The sequence below is a fragment of the Sorex araneus genome, chromosome 6 (assembly GCF_027595985.1).
Source record: "Sorex araneus isolate mSorAra2 chromosome 6, mSorAra2.pri, whole genome shotgun sequence".
Taxonomy (NCBI): domain Eukaryota; kingdom Metazoa; phylum Chordata; class Mammalia; order Eulipotyphla; family Soricidae; genus Sorex; species Sorex araneus.
The window spans coordinates 109,213,281-109,221,478 of NC_073307.1; the positions used below are offsets into that span (position 1 = coordinate 109,213,281).

At 40.7% G+C, this 8,198-nt stretch overlaps 1 pseudogene; it reads left to right on the forward strand.

The window, feature by feature from the left end:
* Positions 1 to 6,016: 6,016 nt before the first annotated feature.
* LOC129405500 (uncharacterized) lies at positions 6,017 to 7,806 on the forward strand (annotated as a pseudogene).
* Positions 7,807 to 8,198: the final 392 nt, after the last annotated feature.

Consider the following 8,198-nt stretch of genomic DNA (forward strand, 5'->3'; position numbering starts at 1 on the left):
CCAAAACTAAAAGTAAAAATGTTTTAAACACAAATCCATAAAGGATTTTTCATTAATGACCATAAATAAAGCCACTTCTTGTAAATGTATTGGATTAAAAATTTATAATTAAATAAATTAATATTTTATCTTCAGAATTTCTCCTTAAATTTTCCTTAACTCTCTTCACCTACTAAACTTTACAGTTGTAGCATGTATTTATTTTATAGAAACATTCAAGTGCATTAGCACAGAAATATTCCTAATAGTAATTTTGATATTTATATACCTGAAATAAAGATAGATTTTACAAAAATTATTTTACTATATCAATTGATCATTGATTTGCAGTTTTGTGGAATTCCAGGAGATTATCTCTATTCCCCTACATATGTAGGTGTCCTCTCTTGCATAATAAAAGAGAAAAAGAGTGAGAAAGAGAGGGGAAGAGAGGGAGGGTGGAGAGATGAGAGAGAAAGAGAGAGAGAAAATATGAGATACTTAGTTGTAACAAGTAATATATAATAAGTTATTTTGTGCCCCTTAAGGAGGATGTTTGAGTAAATAGGAACATGGTGAAGGGAAGGTGTTTCTGGCAGTGGGATTGTTGTGGGAACATTGAATGTCTGTAATAACTGTGTTATGAACAACTTTGTAAACCAGTGTCTAAATAAAGTTTAAAAAAATTTTAATGAGATAAAAACTAAACTTAGTAAGGGAACAACTAATGGTCAAAGTAATCAGAAATAAATTTTTTTTTCTAGGGAAAGGAGCCTACATGGGTGTGGTTTTGGGGATATATGGGATATGGTGGAGGAAAGTGGATACTCTGGTTATGAGTGTTGTAATCATGCATTCATGAACAGTTCACAGTGTTGTTCATTTTTTTTAGTTTTTTTAAATAATTTATTTATTTTTTAATTAGTGAATCACCGTGAGGGTACAGTTACAGATTTATACATTTTTGTGCTTATGTTTCCCTCATACAAAGTTTGAGAACCCATCCCTTCACCAGTACCCACTCTCCACCACAAATAAACCCAGCATCCCTCCTACCCTCCCCAATCCCATCTCCACCCACCCCACCCTGCCACTGTGGCAGGGTATTACCTTTTGTTCTCTCTCTAATTAGGTGTTGTGGTTTGTTAAAGGTGTTGAGTGGCCATTGTGTTCAGTCTCTAGTCTACATTCAGAATGCATAGCCTTCCCCAGAGTGGCCTCCAACCACATTTTGCTTGGTGTTCCCTTCTTTATCTGAGTTGCCCTCTCCCCAGTATGTGAGGCCAGCTTCCAAGCTATGGAGTCAACCTCCTCATCAGGGAGATGCAGATCAAAACAACCATGAGATACCACCTCACACCACAGAGACTAGCACACATCCAAAAGAACAAAAGCAACCACTGTTGGAGAGGATGTGGGGAGAAAGGGACCCTTCTATACTGCTGGTGGGAATGCCGACTGGTTCAGCCCTTTTGGAAAACAATATGGGAGATTCTCAAAAAATTAGAGATTGAGCTCCCATTTGACTCAGCAATACCACTGCTGGGAATATATCCCAGAGAAGCAAAAACGTATAGTCGAAATGACATCTGCAATTATATGTTCATCACAGCACTGTTTACAATAGCCAGAATCTGGAAAAAACCTGAGTGTTGTTCATTTTTTAAATACTAACTTGCTATCCCCAATACTTCAATAATTACAGTGTTTTAAAAAATAATTAGTGTTTTATTACATAATTAATTAGGAAACAGGTGTGAGGTGATTTTCACTAATGTTCAGATATGGTGTTCACTATGCAAAAATGCATGATCTATCATTAGAAAAACAAACTATATTATCAGTTTCTGCAGAAATAATATTTTATACTGAAGTTTCACATACATATTATTTTCAAAATAATATATTGATAAATATATATAGCCTAAATATATACATATGTTGCTAGATAATATGTAGTCTTTAAAAACTGAAAAAGATCACTAACTTGGCTCCAAGTTTAATTAAATCTTAAAATTTTCCCCCTTTGGGACTGGAGCGATCATACAGAGGGCAGAGTGAATATGTTATGCTACCAACTGATGGTTTAATTACTTCTTTCCTGTTTTCCAACTACTGCTTGTGAACGATGGTTATAATATTTGGAAGCACAGTATGCTGAAGCAAAATTATAAAAATCAATGTATAATATTTTTTAATATAGTCAGGATCTTACCTTTTGAAATGATTCACTCATCTTTCCATAAGAGATCAAAGCTCTTATGGTTATATAGCTCTTTTATACCATTTTAGTTTTTACCTTTGGGGATAAATCTCTGAAGATTTTTGACATTCAAATGAGAATTCAAACCTTCATGGAGCTAATTATGTTCTGCTGTGATATTGAGTAGTCAATTCACACATGTAGAGGCTGGAGTGATAGCACAGTGGGTAAAGCATTTGCCTTGCACTCAGCTGACCTGGGTTCAATTCCTAGCATCCCATATGGTCCCCTGAGCACCGCCAGGAGTAATTCCTGAGTGCAGAGTAACTCCTATGCATCACCAGGTGTGACCCAAAAAGAAAAAAAAAATTCACATGTACAAAGTAATCTTTTAGGATTCTGTCAGTTTTCAAGAGGTCAAATTATTCTTCTGCTTTTATCATGATATCAACATAAGAACTTTCACTTAATAATCATTGGAGAATATCACATATTAAGTTACAAATAAATATCGGCTCTAAGTTTCTTTGATTTTCTGATTAATAAATGCTTACTACTAAAGTTCAACTTTTAAAAAGTAACACAAGCTTTATATTACTGAATATACATTAATAGGTAAGTATTCACTTAAGTATCTGAATACATGCTAATTATTTAGGTTAATATGAGGTGGAGGGGCCAGAGCAAAAGTACAGCCAGGTAGGGTGCTTGCCTTACACATGTATGATCCTTGGTATCTCATATACCAAGCACCCCCAATTTCCCCGAGTACCCCCAGGAGTAATTCCTGAGTGCAGAGCCAGGAGTAACCCCTGAGCATCACCAGGTCAGAACCAAACAGCCTTCTCTGGTTCTATGTTAGCTCCAGGAAGGAATTTCAATGAAATCTGGAAATCCTTCAAAAAGGAATCTCCAAGAAGACCATCAACTAATGCCAACTGTACCTGTCTTGGCAATCACCCTAGCAATGGACTCTGACCTAGGTAGGAAACCCCAGCAGGGACTTTAAAAACAACTTGCACAAGGAATAATGCACATATGCTGCCTGAGCCCCTGTGCTGCTTGTGTCCACATGTCGTGCCCAAGTGCCTCTGGAGCCTGAGCACCTGTGTCACCTGCATCTCCCCTTTTGAGTTGTGTTCCTTCATATCTAATGCTAAGATGTGTGAAGGAGAGAGGCTCTCAATCTTTGGAGAAGCCCACATTTTGCATGAGTATTTCTGTCTCTGTCTCTTTATCTCTCTGTCTCTGTCTCTGTCTCTCTCTATGACACTCTCTCTCTGTCTCTCTCTCTTTCTCTCCCTCTTCCCTACCTTCAAATAACATCTTTTTTATTTAGTTGCTCCTGTCCTTTTGAAATTCTTTTCTGTAAAAAGGCAAAGACCTGACAAGTATTGATAAGGCCTAGGACTGACTTGACTTTCCTGAAAAGAGCAATTCCTACCTTCAGCCTGCGTCTACGGCTCCCAAGAAATAGGGTGGTGGGGATCAATTCCTGAGCTGCGCAGGACAAGTGGATGTCAGGTGTGTCTTGATGGCTATCCAGTGGGACTGGCGGGATCTAAGGTCTGTGCCGTGCATGGGCTCTTCACAGACTTCACCAGTCCTAGACTTTTCAGCCAGTCCTGGAGTGGCAGGGGTGGTTCATGAGAAAGTGGCTGTGTGTCTCCTCTGCTTCACATAAGTCACCCAGGGGTCCATCGGCATCACAGTGAATAAAAGAACACATGCACACTGGCTATACTTAGTCGACATCATGATAGATATAAAAATTGTTGTGTTACTTGGGAAGAAAGTTCAAGACACATTGGTGATGGAGAAATACTAGAAACAGGTTTTATTTTTTTATAGACCAATCTTATCTGTAATTCATTTTCTCCAATTACATTGCAATATAAACATGTTGCTACATTATTACTAATTCTTCTCAGTTGACCATGTTTGGGCTGACAGGTGAGCCTGTGTTCCAAATTATATGTAAACGGAAACCACACTGAGCCTGGTCTCTAGTGCAATTTACATGCGGAAAGAATCCTCCTTTAAATAAGTGTAGATGAATGCTAAGAGAACTTGCTTGAGTCTTGCATCTTTTCATTTCGGCTCTCTTTCTCCTAAATACTGGTAGAAGTAAAAATGATAATACCACTCATGTAAGTAAATCAGCTAACAATCTTTTGGCCGGAAGTCAAACAAAATTTCCTTTTATTCCTTGAAGTGATAAAATATTCCCAAAAGACATCATGGTATTCTCTTTTTATTAAATGTGACCCTTGTTGTAATATGAGTTGCAATTCAGGAGGTAGAAACAGCTAGCTATTTTAAACAAAGACTATGATTTTATTTTTGGAATTTTAATATTTAAAATTTCAAGGAGCTAAAACCAGATTTCAAAATTCTGTCATGACTACTGAACCAAGAGATCTGGAAATGGAAATATCATTTCTTCTGATGTTGAAAGAAACTAGTGATATTTTGTTGTATATTTCATCAGAGCATTGTTTCACTGTAGCACTGTCGTCCCGTTGTTTATCAATTTGCTCGAGCAGGCACCAGTAATGTCTGCATTCTGAGACGTGTTGTTACTGTTTTAGGCTCTGCTGTGCGGGCAGGATAATCTCGATAGCTTCCCGGGCTCTCTGAGATGGAATGAGGAATCAATCGAACCTGGGTAGGCTGTGTGCAAGGCAAATGCCCTACCCGCCGTGTTATTGCCCCAGTCCAATCATCGAAGCATAATTGGTATGAAGTTATCATATAAAACAAGTTATGATGATATAAAAATGGCTGCCACCAAAGTGTTAACTAACATCTTTATCACATTGCAGAAATACTACTTATGCAGCAAGGGCAATTATTATCTAGTCTCTTAGCTGCTTTAAAGCTTATAGCACTGTGATATTGAGCATAATCACTGTGCTGTGCATTTAATCTTCAGAACTTATATGTTTTGATTTTGCGTCCTTAACATTTCCAATTCCCCACATGCAAGACATTGAGAATCAGTGTTCATTTTCCTTTCCTCTATCCACTCTCCGGACACTTGGGCGAAACCTCATGCACGAGTGAAGCCCTGCAAAAAAAGGTAAGCAGAACTTTGAGACCTTGAACTATAGGTTCAAGGAGACCTAGAAACAAGATCCTCCGTCTGCCTCCTCCAATCTCCGGCATCTGAGGGAGGGGTCAAACCCAAATGCCCCACCCTACCCAAGGCAGATAAATGCTTCACTGGCCGACCCTTACTGCATCCACTACCCAGCCACTGCCACACACTAGGCCGCTCTCCAGACCAACACACCATAAGACACTTAATACCCATTATTTCAGCACCATATTTGATAGGGTTCAAATGTGGTGTGAACCATGGTAACACCTCTAAGGGCAATTGGAGGACGCCCTAAAAGCCTCCGTCCCTCTCAAAGAAACCGGCAAGATACCGAGAGTATCCCGCCTGCACGGCAAAGCCTAGCAAGCTACCCGTGGTGTATTCAATATGACAACAACAGTAACAACAATTGGCCTCATTCACCTGACACCAAAAGAGCCCCCAATACAGCAGCATTCAGAAAGATGAGCAAGGGGGCTGGAGCAATAGCACAGCGGGTAGGCCATTTGCCTTGCACGCAGCCGACCTAGGTTCAATTCCCAGCATCCCACATGGTCCCCTGAGCATTGCCAGGAGTAATTCCTGAGTGCATGAGCCAGGAGTAACCCCTGTGCATCTCTAGGTGTGAACCAAAAAGCAAAAAAAAAAAAAAAAGAAGAAGAAAGATGAGCAAGGAGAGACTGATAAAATCTCGGGGACAAACTAGACTGCCAAAACGAAGAAAGACTAAAATGATTGTCTGTACTTTCAATGCACATATGCTGGCATCAGAAGCATCCATCGAGGACCTGATGGTGCAAGCGCAGAAGATCAAGTACGACATCATTGGTCTGACCGAGACAAGAAGACATTAATCACATCACGCCATTTTCAACACTGGAGAAGAATTGTTCCTCGGAACATGCGACAACATCAGTGGCGTTGGTGTCCTTGTCAACACAAACTTGGCCATGAGCATTGATTCATTCGAATGCCTAACAACCCGAATCGGATGATTATGTTTGAATAGATGTGGCTCACTGCCAGCAGTTTCTATCTTTGTCATCTATGCACCAACTTCCAACTACAATGAAGAAGAAATTGAGAGGTTCTACATGGAACTGGAGAAGTCTATAAAGAAGACCACACCTTCTACAAGATCATTGTTGGTGATTTTAATGCCAAATAGGTCTGAGAAGGTCGCCTGAAGAACTCCACATTGGGACCCATGGCATAGAATGAAACAATGAGGGTGAGCGTCTGAATTCATCATGTTGACCAAGACCATGCATGGTAACTCACAGTTCCAGAAGGCCGAATCTAAACGCTGGACATGGGAGTCTCCAGGTGGACAGTTCCACAATGAAATTGACCACATCATATTCAATCGAAGGTTTTGCCTGACCAATGTCACTGTTGTTTCAAAATTCCAAATAGATCGGACCACCGTCTCCTTCATGCAAAATTCTACTTCACAGAGTGGGGAGAAAGGTCTGCAAAATTTAAGTCTAAGAAGACAACTCCCAGAATTACCACAAACTGGGAGCTCTTTGGCACTATTGCAGCAATGTGGGAAGATGCCATCATTGACAACATCGATGAGGAATACGGTCAACTGGTTCAGCACCTCCATGACTGCACAAAGAATCCCGAGAGTGAGAAAGCCACAAACAGACACCTGTCTTCGGAAACTCTCGAGCTCATTCGTCAACGTGGTTTGGCGTGAGCCTCAGGCAACAATAAGCTAACGTCTGAGCTCACAAAGCTGTGCAGAGATACAATAAAGGAAGACCTCAAAGAAAGAAGAGTAGCAGTGTTGGCCAGTACAACAGAAGCCAGGAAAAGTATTTGCAACGCTTGCCTATCCTTTGCCAACTACAAGACCAAGATGACTGCCCTCCGACTTCCCGATGGATCTATCACATCTTCCAGAAAAGCAATGGAGAGGATTATTCACGACTTCTACTCATATCTCTTTGACAGCCATGTCCACCTGACCACATACCAAATTCTGCAGGACGGATATGTCATTCCCAACGTCCTCCCTTCTGAAATCTGACATGCTATTTTGTTGGTAAAGACGCATACAGCACCCGGTCCAGACAAGGTCAGACCCGAACACCTGAAGAATCTGCCATCAGTACTCGTCAATGCACTGGCTCGACTCTTCACATGCTACCTGTCTGAATGCAAGGTTCCGTCCCAATGGAAAACCAGTAGAACTGTTCTATTTTACAAGAAGAGAGACATAAAAGACATCGGCAACTATCATCCAATCTGCCTGCTGTCTGTCGTCTACAATTTGTTCACTCGTGTCATCCTGAATAGAATAAGCAGAACATTAGACAAAAGACAACCATGCAAGCAAGCCGGTTTCTGAAGGGGATTCAGCACAATAGACCATGTCCACGCAGTGACCAAACTCATTGAAGTTTCGCGAGAGTTCAAGATGCAGCTCTGTCTAACGTTCATCGACTTAAAGAAGGCCTTCGATTCTGTTGAGACTGCAGCGGTCATCAAAGCCCTAGCCAAACAGGGCATTCAAAGTCACCACCAGGATCTCACCATTCTACAAGGAAGTGATCATTGATGTAAAGACAGGGGTGCGGTAGGGTGATACCATTTCACCGAAACTCTTCAGTGCCACCCTCAAGAACATCATTTGACGACTGGAATGGGAAGGAATGGGAGTGAAGATAGATGGTCAGCAATTACACCACCTCCACTTCACTGCTGACACTGTTTTCATAACAACAAACATTAACCAAGTGGCACAAATGCTGGCCGACTTCGACCACCAGTGTGGAAAGGTCGGATTGCAGCTGAATTTCAACAAGACAATGCTCATGAAAAACAAACTAGTCCCTGAAGCTCCATTTGCTCTCAATGGAATGAAGATCACCAAATGCAGCAACTATGTGTACCTGGGTCAAG